This window comes from Enhydra lutris, unplaced genomic scaffold (genome assembly GCF_002288905.1).
Source record: "Enhydra lutris kenyoni isolate GAN:26980312 unplaced genomic scaffold, ASM228890v2 scaffoldscaffold10, whole genome shotgun sequence".
Lineage (NCBI taxonomy): Eukaryota > Metazoa > Chordata > Mammalia > Carnivora > Mustelidae > Enhydra > Enhydra lutris.
Window position 1 is genome coordinate 38,209,895 of NW_019154094.1, and position 24,119 is coordinate 38,234,013.

The window sequence follows — 24,119 nt, forward strand, 5'->3', positions numbered from 1 at the left end:
CTCAAGCATGCAGGTGTTGTTGCAAAGATACATGCCTTTTATCTAATGAAGATCTTCCAGTGCCTTCATTGTATAACCAATCCAAACTTTCTAAAAGAGACTTCTTGGGCTACATCAATCATATCATGTTTGATTACCCATTTTTCTTTAAGTAAAGTTAAATGGTCCTTCAGTCCTTCAGTTTATGGTCCTTCATGACACATAGTAACTCAGTCTTTGTGCTTTGGTACATACTTGTCTCTTGGTGTATTTCCTTGCCCTAGAAACTTCTCCCTCCAGAACACAGTGTACCAGAGTGAAAGAGCAAAAGCTGTGGTGACAGATTCAACTGAAATCCTAGGTCAGGCAGTGACTACTCATGGAACAGTGTGCTAGGGGCTCAACCTCTCTGACCTCTGACTCCATTTTTATCACCAGCGAAAAAGGAGAAGATAATAAACTTGCCAAGTTATTGTTCATGTTAAGTATGAGTAAGTACAATGTCTGACCACACAACGTATGTTCAGTGAATGATGCTTGGGAGGGGACAGATACAGGTTGAGGAGGCTGCTAGAAAAATTATAGTAGCAGTGACTACTATTGTATTACCAAAAAACTTGGTACAAAACTCTTAACTATTGGGAAGCCTTAGATTTCATCATCCTGATTCTCCGTTTTTGCAGGTTTAATTCCTCATGTCATTGAGCTCCAAGTAAGATAATTACTAGCTAGTTCTATCAGTCCCTGCTCAAGGCTACAAAGACTTCTTTAGATACCAGCTCAACAAGTCAGGAACAAAATTCTTAGTCTATTCTTTTCTCGAGGAGAAAAAATAAGGTATTGTGTCATCTGGATATGAAAATTGGTTTGTTTGTTTTTTTTTTTTAAGATTTTATTTATTTATCTGAGAGAAAGTCAGTGAGAGAGAGCATGAGCGAGGAGAAGGTCAGAGGGAGAAGCAGACTCCTCATGGAGCTGGGAGCCCGATGCGGGACTCAATCCCGGGACTCCGGGATCATCACCTGAGCTGAACGCAGTCGTCCAACCAACTGAGCCACCCAGGCGTCCCATGAAAATTGGTTTTAAACAGTATTATCCAAATACTGCTCTAAAAGATTGATAATAACTATGCTTTTCTTTTTTCTCAACATCTATGGAATTTACCACTTATTTATCTCATAGTAACATTATCAGGTAGTGGAGGCATACAACATTACAGGTAGGAAGGCCTTTGGAGATCACAGGGCCATATCTTCATGTTGCAGGTAGAATAAAAATGAAGCTCACAGATGTTAAACAAGTTGATGATAGTTATGCAAATGCCATACATACTCTAATAGATGTTGTGTTATCTGGGATATAGGTTATGAGAGATGTGTGTGCAGTTTTACTGGGGAGAACCCTTGGAAACACCTGTGAGCGAGTAGAGGGATCAGGAAGGCAAAAGAAGGCATTGAATTTCCATGTAGCCACAACAAGTACCTCAAATGATCCCACTGTGGGCTCTGGGCTAGGATGGCCCCTTAGAGTTGTCCTGCCTGGAGGTACATAAATAAGTTTTTGGACAAGGGCAGATTTAGGAAAGCCATCACCTTCCAACACTCTCAGCACCTGCCAGAATGAGGAACTTGGTCTCAAGGGGTATGCAGGCAGCTCACCACAGTATTTGCCATGTAGGATGAGGATAATTTCATAAAAATATCTCCCAGTAAATGTGGACAAAAAGCCTTATATTTGATTCTTTCTTTATAGATTTTATTTATTTATTTGAAATAGAACACAAGCAGAGGGAGCAGCAGGCGATGGGGGAGGTGGGGGTGGGCAGTAGGCCCTGTGGAGCAGGGAGCCCAGTGCAGGGCTGGGAGTCCCCAATATGGGGCTCAATCCCAGAACCCTGGGTTCATGACCTGAGCCCAGGGGAGATGCTTAACTGACCCAGGCACGCAGGTGCCCCTTATATTTGATTCTTTACTAAGTTTCTCATTACTGGGTGGTGTCTCAATTCCATATTTTATACAAAAGGCACTATTTGAAGATATTATATTCACCTGCAAAATATCATTCAAAGTTAGTTTGGGATGTCCACAGAGTCTGTCCTAGCTAATTGACAGAAGAGGAGGAAAAGAAACTGTACTCAGTGATGATTCTTGAGGATGAAACCTTATAACTGAAAGCATCAGCAACCATTTAAAATGAAGATTCTGAAGGTCTTTTCTGGGGCAGTACAATAAATATAGAGGTCACAAATAAATGCCTACAGGAAAGTAAGAAAATCATTTTTAGTAACTGTCTGATAATTGGATTAAAAAACATTGTTTTTCAAATTCTTAATTCAGCAGATAATTATTGTGCTGCTGTCTGTCCCAGGTGATGTTCCAGACCCTAGAGAAGATTGAGCAGCAAACAAAATAAAGCCCTGGCTCTTATGACCTCATCTCTTGCAGGTCATTCTGTTGTATTGTCTTAGGTCTTCCCCCATGTTGTGGATTTTTGGAGGATACAGTAATGTGACATTTTTCTTTATATCTCTAGTGCCTTCTTGTCTGACATATAAATGTTTGTAGAATGAAACAAGTAACAGACTATTCTACACACATAGACAAATACTTGAACTTCAAACTTCATACCTCTAAATATTTAATTATCCCCCAAATATTTCATCTTCAGCCAGATTTCAGAGATCTCATAAATCTTCCTGGGGTGGACTAGAAGGAAAGGAAACCCTGCCAGTTTTGAAAAATACATACAGAAAAAAAAAAAGTATGATTTGCTAGTTACTGGAAAAAATCATCTTGGCTTTGATTTTGTTGTTGCTGTTGCTGTTATTTTCTTGGCATCATTATTCAGCCATCTACAGACTTTTCCTAAGAAGGTTACCCAGGTTGAAACATTGAATTCCTGATACACTCCAGGATTTTTCTGAGGTTAGTGTTTAGAAAGACCTGAAAGCCTGATTTGCGAATAATGATATGTCTCCCAATTAAACCTCTTTCATAGTGAGAAAATGTATCTTCTGAGTTTCATGAAACTATGGATTTGTTGCAACCTTTAAAAAGTGACCTCCACAAAAATAGGCAAATAATTTAACAAAGTGGTAAAATACTTGGTAGCATACATGCATCACTTGGTGGGTTTGCTGAAGAATACATTTCCCTAAGCTTTATCCTCTGAAACGGATTACAACCCCTTGTAATTTAGTGTTTCTGAGCATTCAAAATTGTTTCACCTATTGGAAAGAACAAAGGTTTTGGAGTCCAAAATGAAATCTGTGTTCTGATTGTGATGCTTACTTCATGAGTTTGGACAAACCCCTGAACTTATCTGTGCCTCAATCTCCTTCAGTGTTTGAAGTGTTATTTCTTTTCTACCCTCAGAGGTTTAGTAATGTGCATTTAAAAAGTTAAGTATGTGTGAAGGTGGCTTATAAACCTTAAAGGCTAGACCAGAGTCTTGTGAATGAAGTTTTGAAGAACTGGATGTTATGCATTTTTCTGAGTCACTATCCTTAACACAGCTTTTGGAGAATTAGACAAAGCTCAGCTTTCCCACTGAGAGAATGCTTGGTGTCTCACTGGTGATCCCTGTCCAACTCTCTCTCTTTGAAAACCCTCCTGGCAATGATATCCCATGTCAGAGGACAGGAATACAAATGGTCAAATATTCACCATTTAAAAAGACAGTTAGCCCTAGCTCTACATAAAGGTTTTAAAATTTTCTAATCTTTTTAAAATAATAAGATGAATGTTTTCCCAGGTCTGATTCTGTTTTATTTCCAAAGGATTTTAGAAATGCCTTGGAAACTTACCTCTTTCTGCTAGTCCTTTCACTTCAAAGGAACATACCTGATTAAACAGGTAGTCATATCCCTATACTCTTATAATTTAGAAGCTGAGAAGAGCAAAGAGTGTGAATTTTCTGTAGAAAACATGTCTTTGCATTATTATCCTGCGATAATGTAATAGAGAATACTTGATTGTTTATTAATAGGAAACAATTAAGTGTGTGTGTGTGTGTGTGTGTGTGTGCATGTAACATGTCTGTGATAGGCTTTGAGTACAGAATATGTAATATATTGTAATTTTTATTTCCTTAGAATAATAAAATTACACACTAAAATTGGTGACAGAATATTGTAATACCATCTTTGCCAACCCTGTAAAAAGATGAGATTGTCTCTCTTCTACATAATATATAATGATTGGAGATTGCTTTAAGATGCTTATTCAAAATTGGAAAATAATAAATCTTTTGTGCCTACATTCTTATATATGCAGATTAGTGCTATCAGTGCCCCTGCTTTCCTAAAAATACCTGAAATAGATGTGCCTGGGTGGTGCCATGGGTTAAGCTTCCAACTCTTGATTTCGGTTCAGGTCCTGATCTCAGGGTCATGAAACTGAGAACCTCAGTGGACTCCGTGCTCGGCGCTCAGTGTGGAGTCTGCTTAAGACTCTCTTCTTCTCCCAGCTCCTCCCCACTCAAATGAATAAATAAATCTAATAAAAAAATTCCTGAAAAAATCTATTCTCTATTACTGCAGAAATTTGCTAAGAAATGTTTTTGTATCTCAGGTTGAAAGGGCACATCTGAAGAATGTTCAAGGTTTGGTTTTGTTTTGTGTGTGTTGTCCTCTCTGCTGGTTTGCTTTCATTAGAGACACAAGTGACCCAACTGACAGCTTTATAGATGGTGTTGGATATGCCAATATTAAACTTTGCTACATCAACAGATTTTAGGGTATTTGTGTAAGGCCAAGCATCTGTCTTTGGTATTTGATTCAGGCATCTCTGTAACCAGCCAAATGGAAAGATTTCTAGTAATTTATATAATCATATCATTTGGTTTTTGCATCTTGAGAAAGTGGTTCCTATCTTTAGGCAAACTCTTTAGGTGTACCTCTGAGGTCTGCTTAACTATTGCTGACATAGAAAGAAAGGAAAAAATAAACAAAACGACAAAATGTCTTTCATAACAGAAGGCAGCTAATTTGAGAGAGGAATGAGGGATTATGATGGCCAGATTGAGAAAGGATGTGATGAACTACAAGTGAATTACAAATGGGCCACCAGTGACCCTGATAATGGGATTCAAGCAAATTATAATTTTGCTCCAATGGCAGATCGACTTAACTGTGTGCTGACTGACCTAATTCCCACTCAACTGGCAAACTGTAGAGCTGTTGTTGTTTCCCTGTGGGTTCCTGGCTGTCTTCTTCAGCTTTATTACCTACAATTGATTTTTTCCACTCTGGTTCAGATTCTTACTATTGACTTTTTAAATAGTAATGATTATCCAGTCCTAAAATCTGAAGAAAAAAATTACAAATCACTAAGCCCATATTACTTTTTATTTATTTAAAAGACATTTCAATAATAATAAAGAAAGTTGTGAGGAAAATAATAACCCAGGGTCCTTTGTTCATGTTTTATGAACATGTTTTATGAGTTTTTCTCATCTACACACATGTATATGCTAATTGGAAAAGTAATATATGCACATTATGAAATCTTTAAAATTTCTCTAAGAAATTATCTGTAAGGTACAAATATTTTATGACAACATTTATATTTAGTATTTTAAATATTTTAAAATTCCTAAATTCAAGAGATAATTATTGTTTAATAGTTAATAAATACACAGGGACATGAACAGTTGTGAGCATGTAACAATGGTGGTGGTGTGACTAACCCTGTAGCAATTTTACAGCCAAACCCCCAGAAATCCCAGATTATTTCCTTAGTATAAATTACTAACAGTTCAGTTGTTGATTAGAAAATATGTATATGTATATGACTTAGGCTCAGGTCATGGTCTTAGGATCCTAGGATAGAGCTCTGAGAGGAGCTCTTGCTCCGTGGGGAGTCTGCTTCTCCCTCTTCCTCTGCCCTTCCACCCTGCTTGTGCTCTCTCTCTCCCTCTCTCTCAAATAAATAAATAAATAGAATATTTTAAAAAATTAAAAAATTTTAAAAAGTATGTATGTTTAAATATTTGATAGATATTTTCAAATCCCTACAGACAGCTCTTACCAACTTAAAATCTAAATAGTACAGCATTATCAATATTTTTTATCACTGGAAATTTCTTAGGTGGTGGAAGATACTGCCTTATTTAATGATACTTTGCTCTCTAGTAAAATTAAAAATTTTCATACGTTTATCTTCAGTTTGCTTCATTTTTCTTCTTTGAATTGCCTCTTCCTACTATTCGCCTACTATTGCCTCTTCCTACTACTACTTCCTTCCTTCTATTTCTATTTTTTTTTAATAAAAATACCTTTGCTTGTATATTAGGTAAGTAATACATAATTGTTGTGAGGGAAGATCAAATAATATATATAAGATTAAGAGAAAAAACTATCAATATTTTGGTTTCTGGATAGAGGCACATGTAATTTTTAATGCATTTTCCTCATTACTTTGGAAGGTAGAGAATCTTTTCAAATATGTATGACCATTTAAATTTGCTCTTCTATTAGTTGCCTATTCATATTTTCTATCTTCATTTCTATCGTGTTGTCTTTTCATATTATAGTTACAGATTTGTCATGTGCATTACAAATTTAAAATTGTTTTTCAAAGTACCTTTTTTCTATTCACATTATACTTGCAATTTTTGTCATTAAAATAAATTAATGGTGTTTATGCTATGCTATGCTATTAATTATGTGGTATTTTTAGCATTAGTGCTATAAATTGTGTTGTATTTTGATCATTAAACATAATATGGTCACATAAGTTTTTAATTTCCCACTGAAAAGGTTTAATCCTTCTGAGATTAATTATTGCATACAGATTGAGGAGAAACTTTATTTTTTTTTCCAGCTCTTGAATTTCCTTCCTTAGTTAAAAGGTTTCTCCAGTGATTTTTTTCTTCATTTCTGTTATTCATCTTTTACCCGCTCATCCATTTATTCATTTATTCACTCATTCTTTTATTCATTAATTTATTAAAAATTATCACTTGGGGATCTTTTCCAATCAGACTATACAGTGCCTACATAAAATCTACCAATGGAATAAATTTATTTAGTCAGTCATCAGTTGATGGTTTAATTATTTTCCTATCTTGACTTATAAGTTGTGCTGAAATGAGTATATTTGTATATATGTCATTTTGTAGTTGTATGAGTTGGTCTGTGTAACTGAAAGTGTCGGATGTATCTTTTTATTTCAAAGACACTGTCTTAACTGATAGGATAGGTTATAGTAAACAGCGGAAGGAGGCTATAATGTTGTGTGGTAATGGATTAGATATGGAGGCATCAGGATGAAGTCATATTTAGTTTACAATAGTTATGTACATACACATATAGAAATATTGATAGATATTTATATATACATGGGTTAGTGTACACATATATTTTGTTGCTCTGTTAGCAGAGAGGACCTGTTAGCAATTATGTCTTAGTGTCAAGAAGTATGGTTGGCACCAAGATCTTGACTTCTATTCTATTCCCCAGTAAAAAGAATCAGGGCTTCTTAGAGAAATGGTTGATTTTATATTTGGGAGAGGAAATAAGAAAAATGACTCTGGAAATCCTATAGTTCTAGAAAGTAAAGTGCTAAAAACAAAAACAAAAACAAAACAATACAACAATAAAAAATCCAGCCATGATGATGAAAGTAAATCAAAGGGACCCAAGAACCAACTAAAAGAGTTCATAATGGCCAAAGCTAAAAATGTTTTGAAGCAACAGAATAATATAGTATCAGATAATAACCTAAAGTATAAAATAAATATCCAAGAGTCCATACTGATATAAATAAGTTACTAAATAAGTAAATAAGTAAATAAATAAATGAAAAGTATAGACAAAGCCCCCATATGAAAGAAATGCAAATAATTTCTGTAGATACTCCACTTTCAAGGAGATAGAACATTATTTGCCATTCCTTAAATATGGGCTGCTTAGAGTGATTTCCTTTCAAAAGGTATACTTGGAAGGGGGAGAGTAACTTGCAGTGGAGAAACCTGACAAACCCTACCTCAATCAGGTGATCAAGGCAAACATCGATAGTGGTAATTTATGCTGATAGTATGTAATCTTAATATGATTTGGTGAGTCTGGCAATTTACTTCCATGCTCTTCCTCTCAGAAACACAGATGGAGATGAATCATGAGAAAAACAAGAGAAAAATCTTAATTGAGGAACATTCTACAAAATACCTGACTGTACTCTTCAAACTTTCCAAAGTCATAAAAAACAAGGAAATTTTAAGAAAATGCCATAGCCATGAGGAGCCTAAGGAGGCATGATAACTAACTGTAAAATTGTTACCTGGGTGGATTCTGGAACAGATAAAGGACGTTAGGAAAAAAAAAAAACGTAATAATGTAGGAATTTTAATAATATATCAACATTGGCTTATTAATTGTGACAAATGTACCATATTAATGCTAGATGCTAATAACTGGGGAAAGTAAGTGTGAGGTCTCAGCAGTTGTCTTCACAATTTTTCTATCAGTCCAGAACTCTAAAGTTGTTTTTTAAAAAAGGGAGACATTACCCAATCTCCCCTACATTGAGGTTATACCATCTAAACTTCCACTAGCAGTTTAAGAGAAGTTTCCTTGGGATGCCTGGGTGGCTCAGTTGGTTGGACGACTGCTTTCGGCTCAGGTTATGATCCCGGAGTCCCGGGATCGAGTCCCGCATCGGGCTCCCAGCTCCACAGGGAGTCTGCTTCTCCCTCTGATCTTCTCCTCGCTCATGCTCTCTTTCACTGCCTCTCTCTCAAATAAATAAATAAAATATATATATAAAAAAAGAGAAGTTTCCTTTACAAAATATTTACCAGAGATTCTGTATGCTTCTACTCTGATTAAAAATAAAATTTCAATGTATTTTTTCCCTTTTTAAAATTTATTATTGAACTGTAGTTAACACACAGTATTATATTAGTTGCAGGTATATAACACAGTGATTAAACAGTTCTGTACAATACTGCTAACCATGATAAATGCAGTCATCATCCATCAGTGTGATAATTTTGTTTTTCCTTCTTATAATATATTGAAAACCGGTTCGGTTTTTAAAAAAAATATTTGTATGTTTTTCTGTCAACTTTCAATCCAGATCTTCTGCTTATTTTTCTTTTATTTGTTTATTTTTATATTTATTTCAGAGAGAAAGACAGAGAGCAAGAAAGAGCACAAGCAAGGAGGAGAGGGAGAAGCAGGGTCCCTGCTAAGTGGGGCTCCATTCCAGGACCCTGGGATCATGACCTGAGCCAGGGGCAGACACTTAACTGAGTGGGTCACCCAGGTGCCCCAAGGTCTTGTGCTTAATTTTCTATTGGGTTGTTCTTTTTCTTTGATTTAGAGAAGTTATGCAACAAGTAGTTTTCTGCTTTGTTGGTTTTTGACTTTGTTTCTTCTTGGTATTTGGAAATATTTTTTATTTAATTGGCCTAGCTAATCTCTTCTCCCATAGATTCCACATCTTATAATCATAAGGACTTCCCACTCTCACGTTATATAAACAATCTTCCACATTTTCACCTAATACTTCTATAGGGTTTTTTGGTTTTGTTTTTTTTTTAATTTATTTTCACACTTTGCCTTTATTAATGTAATTCTTTTTTTTTTTTACTAATGTAATTCTTAAATTTATTTCTTTCTAGTCTTTTATTTTACTTCTTTTCTTCCTTCCACTTTTCTTTGCTTTATATATTTTGCTACTTAAGTTTTCTTTTCTCGTTTCTCTTTAGTGACTTGGAGGAGATACATCCTATTTTTACATTCCCTAATAATTAACTCTCAGTTTAAAAATAATCTTATTTGAAGTTGTATTTATGAGTCATCACCAACAATATGACAGTATTTCTGAATGTTTCCTTTGCCAGGTATGGTAGGCAAAATTTCAAAAAATTCAAAGAATTTCAAAGATTCCCATCTCCTGGTTATTCAAACAAACAATAATCTATGTAGTGCTATAAAGAGATTTTGCAGATGTCATAAAATATTAAAATAGAGAGATTATTCTAGATTATCAGAGCAGGTCCTGTGTAATCACCTGAGCCCTTAGAAGTAAAGGAGGAAGGCAAAAGAATTAGAGAGATGAGTTTGGAAGAAGGAGAGAAGATGAAGCAAGAGATTTCAAGTGAGGAAACACATCCCATATGACTGGTTTTGAAAATGGAGGAGAGGATCGTAAGAAATGCAGGAAGCCCCAGGAGCTGAGAATGACTCCTAACACCAGCAAGGAAACAGGACCTTGGTCTTAACTGAATCCTGCCAAGAGCCTGATTGAGCAAGTAGAATCCCTCCCAGAGACCTCAGAAACGAATGCAGCCATGCTGACACATTGATTTCAGCCTGTGAGACTCAAAGTAGAGAAGCACTAAGTCCCCCAGCCTTCTGCCTAACAGAACCGTGAGATAATAAATGCACATTATTTTAAACCACTACATTTGTGAGTCTGTCATGGTGGCAACAGCAAAATTAATACAGCAGGCAGTGAGATTAGCTCAATCTCAGTTTTCCTTTACACACCATCCTATCTGAGATTTACTGGTGTGATCTTGAGATTTGCATTACATTTCACAAGTGTTAATTAGGATTAGTTTTATTTTTAAACTATTTCTTTGTTCAAAGCCAGTCTTTCAGTAATTTTATCCAGTTTGTTTTCTGGGCACTTGTATATGTAAGACTATTTATCTCTTGCCATCAACGTAAATGACAGCATATCGGTAGTGAATTTTGGAATCATACATTTTCTTTTTCATAATTTTATTCACATTACTAAACTAATGCTGAAGAGGAAGCAGCATTTCCCCCCCTTTTTTTCCATATTGTTTTTCTATCTAGATATTTGTTCTTAAAATTTGTATATTGACTGAAATATATATATGGGTGACTTTTTGTTGTTATTAATCTCACCAATTAATTGGTAAGATCTCTGCATCTGCACTCAGGAATTTTTCATATATTTGGCTTTAGGAATTGTTCAGTTTCCTTACATTTTGGTCTTTGAGGACTTTAATTTTCTCAGTTTATTTCATTTGCAAGTTAGTGATATCTCATAAACTATTTTAGGAGAGATTTTGAATTTCTGAAACCCAAGTGCTGGTTTATAAATGGTACCTGGAATATCAGCCTCATCTGATAATCCACATATAATGACTACTTATTTGGGTGTCTATGAGAATAACAAAATCAGTTGTGAAAAATTTAGAAGCTTCATATCACATCTTCAGATCTGCATGGCCTTTTTCAAAAGACTATCAGTGTCTTCTATTGGTAAAGGCAGTAGTCCCAGTTCTGGATTAAAAAAAAAAAATTACTTTCACATCTATTATCAGCAAATATTTACTGTGTATCTATTATATGACAGGTCCTGAGATTCATCAAAAATATAAGAGGGGCGCCTGGGTGGCTCAGTGGGTTAAGCCTCTGCCTTCGGCTCAGGTCATGATCCCAGCGTCCTGGGATGGGGCCCCACATCAGGCTCTCTGCTCAGCAGGGAGCCTGTGTCCCCCTCTCTCTCTGCCTGCCTCTCTGCCTACTTGTGATCTCTATCTGTCAAATAAATAAATAAATATATATATATATATACACATATGTGTATATATATATATGAGAACATGAATTTCAGAGCAGAAAGTATATTGATCCTTCTATTATTGTATCACAAATTACCACAAACTTACCAACCCAAAACAGTACTCATTTATTATGTCACAGTTTTTACAGGTCAGAAGTCAGGGCGACACTACAAGTCTACAATTACTGTATCAGCTTCTTTTACAGTGTCATCTGAGGCTTGACTGGGGCGGGGGTGGAGGATCTACTTCCAGGCTCAGTTTGATGCTAGAATTCATTTCCTTGTGGCCGTATGACTCAGTATGTCAGCTTCTTACGGTGGGGCTAGAGGCCAACCCTAGGTCCTGGAGGCCTTCCATAGGTTCTTGCCATTTTGTCCTCTGTATGGTTGTTGTTTTTTCAAGGACAGTGAAAAATTTTCTCAACCCATTTGGCTAAGATGGGGCCCTACTTGACACAACATAATAACAGGAGCAATATCCCATTAACTTTGTCATATTCTATCAATTAGAAGCAAGTCAAAGGATTTACCTGCACTCAGGGAGGGAATTATTCAAGGGTATGGATTATTCAGTGTGTGTCTACTGAATAAGGTAATCTGAAAAGTGAATATCCTATTTGAAATTGTACAAAATGAGCTTTCTGCCCTATTTTTCATTATGTTCAATTGATTCTCTCATTTATCTACTTTGTAACTGTGAAAGTCCTCATGTTGTGTGATACTCCATGGTCAGCTCCCAGGGAATTTGCATGATAATAAAACTCTATTTTAAGGGTTTTTATTATTTCATCACAAACATTTGTTTCAGGATCAAATCATACAAAGCTTAAAAGTGGCATTACTCTAATTTGCTTCCATAAATAAATTTCACTTACTATTAAGCATATTCAAAGAGCATTCTCAAGGGCATTCTGATTTAGCTAAGACTTGATAGAGGTTAAAGAGTCACCTACAGATTAGAAGAAAATAGATTTCAACTGGAATATGTGGTATAATTTTTATTTAAATTATTTTAATATTAATTAAGGAATCTCTTGCAGTATTCTGCCTATTTAACTGTAGAAGTCTTACTTGGTCATATAGCAATCATTTTTTTTATATTAAGTATAATTTCTTTTTGGATTGCCTTTTACCATTTGTAATTTTACCATTTTTTTATGAATCCGTGAGAAATTATAAGGATTCATACTGAATTCATATTCATCCATATTGAATGAAAGTTTACAGTTTAGATATTTAGAAAATAAGGGTCAATCATTTATTCTCGAATAATTGGGCAACTCTGTACAACATGGTTTTTAGAGTTCTAGCAGATAGTAGAGTAACTATTGCCTTAGTAGTACCTATATGACTGTGTTTGACATCTCTTTTTTCAATAAATTCACCATATTTTCCCAAAGAAGGTAGAGCAGTGAATTCTTAGAAACCTAGAATTGTGTCCTCTGCCTACCTTTCAGTATGACTTTGGATAAGGTACTAAACTTTTCCCCTCCTTTGATTTTCCCATCTGCAAAATGGAAAAATAACATTACCTTCCCCATGTGGCTCTTAGTGTTAAAATGAAATGGCAAAAATAAAATATTTATCAAAGTGAAAAAAACATACAATAAGAAATAAACAAGTAGGAGGTTTTTTTAAAAATTAGAGTTCTAAAAGGCATGAAGAGACAGCTTTACTATCATATGTTAGCATCAGAACAAAATTGTGAGAGGAATTTTCACTGGTTGTCATATTAGATCAGACAGTTTTAATTGCAACTGACAGAAATATGACTCCCCAAACCAGAGAGATAAGCAACATAGTGGCTTAGATGATTCAAAAGTTCAGGACAGTTCTTAGCTTTAGGGATAGTTGTGTTCTTGGGCTTAAAAACTTTCAGAATTAGGTTTTCTCCACAATCTACCACCTACTTTAGTATGAAAATATTCACTGAGTCACTGATTCTCTCACAGCAACCTGAAAGGTATTCCTTCACAATTTGTTTCACAGAAATAACTGTGGTTAGTTATGATGTTACCAATTTATGTGATGAATCCATCACTGAGCATGTGACTGTGATGAGGTGAATTTAGTGCTAAGGTTGCCCAATCTTAGCACCATGGGTGAGGCCAACCCAAACTGAGATACGTGGTCTATGAATGGATGAGGGCAATTGTTGACATCACAAGGTGGGAAGGGTCAATGCTAGATATTATACCGAAAAACAAAAGAACAGGTGTTCAGTACAACTATGTTTAAGGTGAATGTCTGTGTTTGTGTAAGTTATAACATTTTCTAGTAAGAAATAGATATTGTTCTTGGCTAACACTAACAAAACACAAATCTATTAGGATAGGGGCCAGAAATAAAATACAAGAAACTAGGTGGGGAAACAAGATTCAGGAATTTCAGGACACAGCATCGTTAGGAATTCAATCTCGGGCTGTTGCTTAAGGAATCTCTGAGAATTTACTACAAATTTGTTTGAAAGGAGAATCAAATTCTAGAACAAAAGTGAATTATTCCCCTAGCTTGGTTCATGTCTTCATCCTTTATCTAGGATTGGGGGAATTATGAGAGAATCTTGTACAGCAGCCCCACTAGTAATGTGCCCAGTGGGAGAAGAACAACTTCCCAAATCAAAATCTGAGGGGCTGTCAAAAGACATGGAAATAGATATTTGGCACACAAGAATACAGAGGAGGCCTCTAGAGCCATATTCTTCATTCTCATGGTAGAGTCCTTTTTGATAGAGGTATATGGAATTTGGAATTAAGTGTAAAAGGTTTTAACCATGGGTCTACTCCTATGAATGTGATATTAGATACATTACTTACCATTTCCATTCCTTGCCTTTCTCGGTGTGGATAGTGTTGGTACCTACATTTTAGATGTCTAGAATGGGAAAGGATAGTAGCTTTGAGAATGATGTTAGGAAGATATCATCAGCTACCTATTAATTAGCTAAGATATTAGTAGTTTTATTAAATAATATGATGAATGTTGACATTATAGTGAATATTTATTTTTATACAAAAGGAAAAAAATCAGACTTTTTCTTGTAATACCTCATGGTGTCATGCAATGGTAAGAGTCATGGAGTAAGAAAAAGTGGACTTGAGTACTTTTCCCTGATGTCCACTGTGATTGATTAAGAACCACTTAAAAGTGACCTTAACTTTCTGGCTTCAACTGAAGAGTTGGTGTGGGGGAAACTTGTGGATCTTAAGTTTACCTTGTAGTATCAATACTTATGACAATAAAACAGGAAGAGGAGAAAGACAAAATGGTTACTCTCACAGAAATATTTTTATCATTAGATAACTTTTTGAGCATTAATTATGTAACAGGCACCAATTTAAGCACTTCTTTGTATTAATTCACCTCCTACTCATAACAACCCTATAAGGTAGACTGTTTTATTATTTCTTTCTTATAACTGAGGAAACTGAGGCACAGAGAGCTAAGAAACATGTCCAGTGTCTTACATCTACAACCTTGGAACTAGGATAGAAACCAACTACTCTATACATATTTGTTAAACTGCCTCTCACTACACATGAAGATGCTAGTTATTTATCAATTATCCTAATTTAGTAGAGTCTAGGTGTTTGAAAATTTTTGAGACTGTTTGAATATAGTCTGAGAAAAATTGGAAAGTAGATGGATTTTAATGCAAAATTCTCTCTGGAGAGGAAAAAAAAAAAACAGAACAATGATGTTTCGAAAAGACAGAAAACAAAAGTTCTTCCCTTCCCCAGCTCAGCTCACATTAGACACAATTTTTTTCTAGTTGTCAGATATTTTTAAAAGATTTATGCATTTATTTTAGAGAGGGAACAGGGGAAGAGGGAGACAGAGTCTCAAATAGACTCTATGGTGAGCACAGAACAAACATGGGGCTCAATCTCTCAACCTTGAGATCACAACCTGAGCCACAACCAAGAGTTGGATGCTTAATGGACTATGCTACCCTGGCACCCCTGTTGTCAGATGTTTAATGCTTCTTTACAGTTAAATATTTTATGGATCAACAATTCTCTATCTTCTACTTGAACCCTTATGTAGGGAAAGATATCTATTCTAATTGATTAAATTAATAGTGAAATAAACATATGTTCACAAATGTTTTAGAATAGAAAGTAACAAAATTTTATACCCACACTTGAAGGAATTAAAAACTAAAGTAGAAAAGGCACCAGGGAGATGTTTATCCTTTTGAAGAAATGTGTATCTTTTTTTTAAAGATTTTTTTTTTTTTTTTGACAGACAGAGATCAAAGTAGGCAGAGAGGTTGGGGGGGAAGCAGGCTCCCTGCTGAGCTCCATCCAGGACCCTGAGACCATGACCTGAGCTGAAGGTAGAGGCTTTAACCCACTGAGCCACCCAGGCACCCCCTGCCCTCTCTTAAGATACACATTCCTGGGGGCACCTGGGTGGCTCAGTGGGTTAAAGCCTCTGCTTTTGGCTCAGGTCATAATCCCAGGGTCCTGGGATCGAGCCCCTCATGGGACTCTCTGCTCAGCAGGGAGCCTGCTTCCCCCCCACCTCTCTGCCTGCCTCTCTGCCTACTTGTGATCTCTGTCAAATGAATAAGTAAAATATTAAAAAAAAAAGAGAGAGAGAGAGAGTGGGCAGGATTACATCATGCTAGGTTTTCACATTGTCAAGGGTCAACAGGTAGATATTATGTATAAGTTACTTGAATTCTAGTCATATGATTAAGTATTTACCAGTGAGGGTTTCTTACTGTCCAATTCTGAGTGAAGGTTCATTTTTTAGTAAGGGAAGCATTTGGTATAACTTTGATTCTTCTCCTGCAAATGTTCAAGATTCATCTGAACTTATGAGAGCAGTGTAAAAGATAAGGAGAAACTTGGACATAGATTACAAGTTGAATGTAGGCCAGTAACTTGAAGAAAGCTTTCAGAGAGATTTTATTTGTATAAGAATGAATTTTTTTTTTTTTCTGAACAGCATTGTGTGACTTGACAGTGACCTGGAAAATTTATGTGTTAAGGATTTTTTGCAAACAGTATTAAGTGTGCTGCAGGGAGGAAATAATGGAGCAAACCAGGGTTGTTCATGTAGGAGTACTTCTGGGAATCAGCTATTGGGTTAAGACCTGATGGTATATTTATGAGCCTTGTAGTGATGGAATAGTGATATAGGCCATTACCACCTCAACTGGACCGCAAGAAACACCATTCACACTTACCCATCCATTCACTTATTCACAGGAGCATTGAAAAACTACCCACCCAACAGACTCAAACTCAAACTTGGAGCTATTACAAAACAGTATGTACGTGAGTGTATGTGTGTGTTACAGAGAAGATAGAAAGACAGCTAGAGGCAGAGAGGAGGTCTCTGTGCACCAGCTCTGTCATGTTTCCCTTGGAAGGCTGTGGGAATGAGCCTTGAACACTGAATTAGCACTCTGTGAATCCGGATATGAGTTAGTGATTCCTAGACACCAGTCATTTTTCTTGTTGCATACACCCCATGATCCATCCTATGAATATGCCTTATAAAGATTACCTGAGTAAACTCGATACCCAGTCAAAGGTGTCTAATAGTACAATGTCAGCACTTAAATGTATTACTTTAGGATTTCATCCAATTGGCCATCTCCAACATATGAACAGATGGCATTCTATAATATTTTTATCTGAATTTTTTTTAATTGGGAGTATATGATTTTTCTCTCAAAAACAGTTTATATTGATAGAGTTCCAAGGCTGACCAATGAAATTATATTTGCTGGGATGTTCCTGGAGTGATGACAAGACAAATCTATAGACAAATCACTATAACCACCAATAACAGCGACAGTCATCACAACACCAGGCATTTACAGAATACTATGTAGTACTCACTGATTGAGGAATTTCCATGTACTGATTTTTTAAATTCTCACAGCATCTCTATAACATATTATATGATTATCTATTTACAGATAAGGAAACTAAGGCATTTAATGTCTGAGTAATTGCCCAGGGACCCCTGATTAGGAAGAGGCAGATCTCGATTCAAGCAGGCAGTCCAGCTCTAAATCTGCCCCCTTAGCTACCACCCTCCCATGGGGCTTCAGTTCAACATGTATCAAGACCCGGTTTATGTTAGGCACCATAGGAGGTAATGATAAGGCACAAGGAGTCTCAGCCATGTGAGCTGCTGAGGAACGGGGATGTGAACAAATAACTATGTGCAGCTCACTGAACAGAAGTATGTCAAGGATAATCAAGTAGGACAGAGAAATAAGTGATTAACTGTGAAGAATCAGGAAAGGAAATACTCCACGGATATGGCAACATCTGAGATGTCTTTTGATGCACGGGTAGCAGTTTTGACAAATGAAGGGAAGGGATGTTAACAGACAGGGGAAGTAGCACCTGTGAGCAGTATGGAGGCATGAGACAGCTTTCTCCTGTATATGGGAAAACTCTTTTCCAACATCTTTTCTCACTCAAATGTTGTTAAAAAAAAAAAAAAAGTAAAATTCACAGTGTTGGCTCTGGATTGACTCAAAATATAGATCACTTTTTCCCAAAATGTAGGTCAACTTTTTAAAAGTTAGATTGAGCTTTTTTAAAGTTATTATTCTTTTATTAATGCTTCATTTATTTAAAACATTGTTAGCACAGTTTAAGGAATGTACAGATTGAGAGGGAGATCCAGGGATTTCCCATATAACCTCTGTTCCACACATGTCTAGCCTTCCCAGGGATTAAAAACTCCCACCATGGGGTACCTGGGTGGCTCAGTCAGTTGGGTGTCTGCCTTTGGCTCAGATTGTGATCCGGGGTCCTGGGATGGAGCCCCACATTGGGCTCCTAGCTCAGCAGGGAGCCTTCTTCTCCCTCTCCCTGCCCCTCTGACTACTTGTGATCCCTGTGTCAAATAAATAAATTAAAAAATCTTAAAAAAAAACAAAGGCTCCCACCAGAGTGGTATATTTCTTAATAATTACTGCCCAGTGTCCGCAGTTTACCTGAAGATTCATCCTTGGTGTTGTGCATTCTGAGTTTGGACAAAGGTATAATGACATGTATCTATCATTAGAGACTCAGTCGGGACAGAGATATGATAAAAAATAGGACAGACTGAACCTTTATTTTCCCTTATGCCCATCATCAACTTCCTTCTAGATCAGTCTAGGTGAGAAGAATCTCTTTGGAAATGGGGAAAACAGGCTGAAATGTCAGATGATAAGTGGAGAAATGTAAAGTGGGAGAATGTTTTCTTGGGATCAGCTCATATGGAAGAATATAACTCAATCCACATCCTTTCGAATTTCCTGAGACATTGATGAAAGGCACTTGCTCACAGTAGGTAGTGAAAAACTGTTGAATATTTTGGGCCATATTTTCCATGTGCCAAGCACTGTTGAGTGCTTTTCAAGCTTTAATTCAATTGATCCACTCAACAACCTGACCGCAAGAGCTGCTTTTCTTCAAAACATTTTGCAGTTGTAGGTAACACACTTGCTAAGAAGCAGAGCAGAGATTCCAACTCAGGCCTGATAGACTCAATTTCAAGTTGACAAAGATGAACTTGCAAGCCTCCTAAAGTAGCCTTGTCATGACCCCTTCTAGATGGCTGTCTTCTGTAGATCTTCAGGTGGTAATGAAGGATGGGTATTTATGGATACTTATGAGTCCCCTGATGAGAGAGTGATATTAAAATAGTTCTTTGTGTTGAATGAACTTAAAGCTGTTAAGTTTTGGTTTGGACTTTTTTTTCTTCAAAGGATTTTTTTTTTTTTTTTTTTTTTTTGCTTTTACTTCAAAGACTGATTATATGTTCTGGAAATAGAGAGTGGAATATATATGTCCTAGTTCAGAATTCTGGGAAACTTTGTAAGTAATTGAAGTTACAGAATTACATTTTGTATTGAAAAAGCCCAATTTATTTAATCTGCTTACTTCAGTGTTCCAAGATAAGATTTGTCAGAAGGCTAAAAAGACCACTGGCAAATTCTTCTAAATGGATGCTTTGATTAATTATGATCCTTTCACTGATTAAATATCAGTGACTAATCTTCTCATATAGTGGGAAGTAACCACTGCCATGATTGTTAGGAAATACAGGAAAAAGGATGCAGAGAATAACATAGAGTTCTGATTATGATATCAGATTGTACCAGCTATTGTAACAGGTTTCTGAAAGCCTTGCAGTTTATTTAATCTGAGCTGTGAGAATAAATGTCTATAATAGCTATTTTGAAAAACCATGTAGTCTGTGTAATTGTACCAACTATGGTCAATATAGTAATAGGCATTTATGGAATATCTATTCCATGTGAGACACTCTGCTGGAGGAAAGTGTCAGATGGAACTGCTCTATTTAGTTTTCATACAGGCTATGACTTTTGAACAGGTCAGAAGTTTTTTTGTTTTTTTTTGTTGGTTTGTTTTTTGTTTTTTGCAAACAAAATTATTTCAAATTGCAGTGAGTAAATCCAATTACTGGACTCTCTAGGTTGGAAGATAGACCATTTAATCCTCCCCTCCCCAACTGTTGTTGAATATCCCTTAACCTGCAGCATTCCTTCTGAGCAGCTAACCTTGTCTTGAATACTTCCTGCGTGAGTGTTATATCCTGTCGTAGCTCAGAGCATTTTCAAGTACTTTGGAACATTCAGTTTTCTTCCTGCAACTTCTACCCGTTGATTCTAATTTTAGTTGTTCCATATTCTACTATCTTTAACACAGTTTAAGATCTTTAAAATATAAACCTTCATGATAGTCAAAGCAAAGAGATTCTTAAGCAAATTGAATGGGATTGAAGAACTCAGAATTATGCCCTATATCTACCCAGAAACAATGCTTTGATAATATATGAAAATATAAAGTAATTTTCAGAAATGGAAACTGATTTTGATATTTTGACTTGGATTCTGAGGGTCTTTAGAAAATGTGTACCTACCTCTTCAGTGTTAATTATTACTTCACCTGGGGAAAGGAAGGTAGTGGTTAATGTGGATTCCAAATGCTTGGTTTAGATTCCCATCCTTACCACTTAGTAACTGTACCACTTGTGGTGAGTTGCTTACCTCTGTGGGCCTGTTTCCTAACCAGTAATAATAGTACCTACATCGTAAGATTGTTGCATGGTTGTGACAATGTTTATAAAGTACTTAGCAATGGTCCTGGTCCATAAAAACACTTACTGGAATCGTCATTCAACAAATGTCCATTGATGACACATATATCAAGTATCTTATCTAAGGAGTGATTTTCCCCCCAAGTTTTTTTTTTTTAAAGATTTTATTTATTTATTTGACAGAGAGAAATCACAAGCAGGCAGAGAGGCAGACAGAGAGAGAGGAGGAAGCAGGCCCTGCTGAGCAGAGAGCCTGATGCGGGGCTCGATCCCAGGACCCTGAGATCATGACCTGAGCCGAAGGCAGCGGCTTAACCCACTGAGCCACCCAGGTGCCCCGCCCCCCAAGTTTTTATTTAAATTCTAGTTAGTTAATATGCAATGAAATATTAGTTTCAGGTGTAGAATTTAGTGATTCATCACTTAGATACATCACCTGGTGCTCATCACCACGATTGTACTCTTTAATCCCCTGACCTATTTCCCCCATCCACCTCCCCACTCTTATCCAGCAATCATCAGTTTGTTCTCTGTAGTTAATAGTCTTTTCCCTGGTTTGCCTCTCTCTTTTTCTTTTTCTCCCTGTGCTCATTTGTTTTGTTTCTTAAATTCCACATATGAGTGAAACCATATGGTATCTGTCCTCTAAATGACTTATTTTGCTTAGCAAAATACTCTCTAGCTCCATCCATCTCATTGCAAATGGCAAGATTTCATTCTTTTTTATGTCTGAGTAATACTCCATATACATCTTCTTTATCCATTCATAGATTGATGGACATCTGGGCTCTTTCCAAAATTTGGCTATTGTTGATGATACTGCTCTAAGCATCACTGTGCATGCATCCCTCTGAATCAGTATTTTTATATCCTTTGGGTAAATAGCTAGTAGTGCAATTTCTGGATCATCGGCTAGTTCTATTTTTAACTTCTTGAGGAACCCCATACTGTTTTAAGGAATGATTCTAAAAATAACATTATGTGATAAAATATTTTCTAAAACTTTCATTTCTCCATATATTTTTCTAGCAACACCAAAAGAAAATGATTTCTTTATGTTTTGGGATAAAGATCATTAGTTTACAAAACACTATTTAGTTGCAAAATACTGTTGCCGAGAGATAATTTGTTAACTAAGAGGGAGATTTGTGAATTTTTTGTAGAATATAGTCTCCAGTAGAGATGCTGTTTTGCTTTTACTACTTAATATACTTGACAGGTGCCAGATCAAAGATTCCTTCATTGCACTCATTAAAGGTTTTTTTTTTTTTTTCTTTGAATTATTTTAGGACAGGACTCTGCAATATGGCATTCATCTATCTTTTTGTTGGTTGTTAGAAGACAGAACTCCTTATATTATTTATTTATGTCACCCTTCTGTAGACCCATTTGTTTTCTAATTATTATCTAAGCACTTCCTACCTTAGAATAAAGTTTCCAGTCTAAAAGTTAGAAAACTAGCTAACACTTTTTGCCTTAAACCTGCATTATCTTGCTTGTCATCTCTAATCCATCACATAATAAACAACAGGAATGGCCAGTGATTCCCTTCCTTTCTATTTGCGTTTTCTGTGTCCCGGTATTTGTACATAGTCCTTCATACAATGTGCCTCTGCAATTTTCTGCTCCCGTAAATAGCATTTTTCAGCTCTCAGTATGTAAGTCAAGATACTCATTGTATTTGGTACAGCACTTTTCGTGCATGGGTAAGTATAGTCTTTTGCTTCTTAACCTTTTCTGAAGGGACCTGTTTATCCTTATAACTTGACCACCACTTGTGTAAAATTCTATAGTACTCTTAAATATACCTAGGCTCTCCATTATGCTGTAATATTTACCAGCCTTTATCTCTAGCCTCCAAGGACTGTGCTCATACAGAGTTACACCAACACCTCCAGGCATGTGGCCTCGGCCACCGAGCAGATCCTTCATAGCAAGTGACAGCACAACCCTCACTTGGCATTTATAGCTTGCTTCTCTATTTAACACATCACAGAAAAGATGCAAATTCATTCAACTCACAACGGAAACATATCCTATTTTTGAGCTGCCTACGCAGATAATATTCATCATTTCTAAACTAGATGTAAAGAATATAAAGTACATATAATTTGTTTTTCAGCCAGAATTAAATCTATTTGGAGTTTAGCTTTTCTTTGAAAGAAAAACACAAGCTGCGAAGAAAATGTTTGATTGAATTCTAGTGCATAAGATTGATCCACATAGCAAAAGCTGTATTAAGTGCCTAGGATGTGCCATTGCTCTAGATCTTTTAAATACTTTGTCTCATTTTATCTTTACCATAAACATGGACAAATATTGTTCTCTCTCTCTTTTTTTTTTCAGAACAAGGAGATGTAGTAGATTGGTTATGATCTTAATTTTTTATGCCTCCTATATCCATGCCCTATGCAGTACAATCTGACCGCAACTTTTTTCAATTTAAATTCAACTAATTAACATATAATGTATTATTAGTTTCAGAGGGAGAGGTCAATGATTCATCATCTGCATGTAACACCAGTGCTTTTTACATCATATGCCCTCTTTAATGTCTGTTAACCAATTACCCCCATTCAACCATCCCCCCCCTTCCAGCAACCCTCAGTTTGTTTCCTGTGATTAATCATCTCTTATGGTTTGTCTCTCTCTCTGATTTCATCTTGTTTTATTTTTCCCTACCTTCCCCTATCTCCTCTCTTTGGTCTCTTAAATTTCACATATGAATGAAATCATGTAATTGTCTTTCTCTGATTGACTGATTTTGCTTAGTATAATACTGTCTAATTCCATCCACATAGTTGCGAATGGCAAGATTTCATCTTTTTGATGGCTGAGTAATATTCCATATTTATACATGTATATGTGTATATATATATATATATATATATGTATGTATGTATGTATATGTACACCACATTTTCTTTATCTGTTCTTCTGTCGATAGACACTTGGGCTCTTTCCATAGTTTCGCTCTTGTGGACATTACTTCTATAAACATTGGAGTGCAGGGCCCCCTTTGGATCACTACATTTGTATCTTTGGGGTAAATACCTAGTAGTGCAATTGCTGGGTCATAGGGTAGCTCTATTTTTAACTTCTTGAGAAACCTCCATACTGTTTTCCAGAGTGACTGTACCAGCCTGCATTCCTACAGTATAAGAGAGTTCCCCTTTCTCTGCAACCTGGCCAACATCTTTGATAGCAACTCTTAATAAGAAATAGGGTTTCCCCTGCTGCTTGAATATGAGCTGCCCTTGTGACTTGCTTTGACCATGAGAATGTGGCAGAAATTGACAATGTGCCAGTTTCCGATCTGGCTCTCAGGAGGCTTTGCCTCTTTTTGCATTGTGTTTTTGAACCCTGATCAGATGCCATGGCAATAAGCCCAGGCTAGCTTAGTAGGTGATAAGAGATACATAACCAGTTCCTATCCTTGCCATAGCCAAGAGCCAGCCAGATAACCACTAAACGTATAAGTGATATCTTTCCTAAAACACCCAG

The 24,119-nt window shown here is 36.2% G+C and overlaps 1 protein-coding gene across 1 annotated transcript in view; it reads left to right on the forward strand.

Moving 5' to 3' along the window:
- Positions 1-24,119, forward strand: part of LOC111144132 (glutamate metabotropic receptor 7) — a 914,585-nt gene that overhangs the window by 356,815 nt on the left and 533,651 nt on the right. The window lies entirely within an intron of this gene.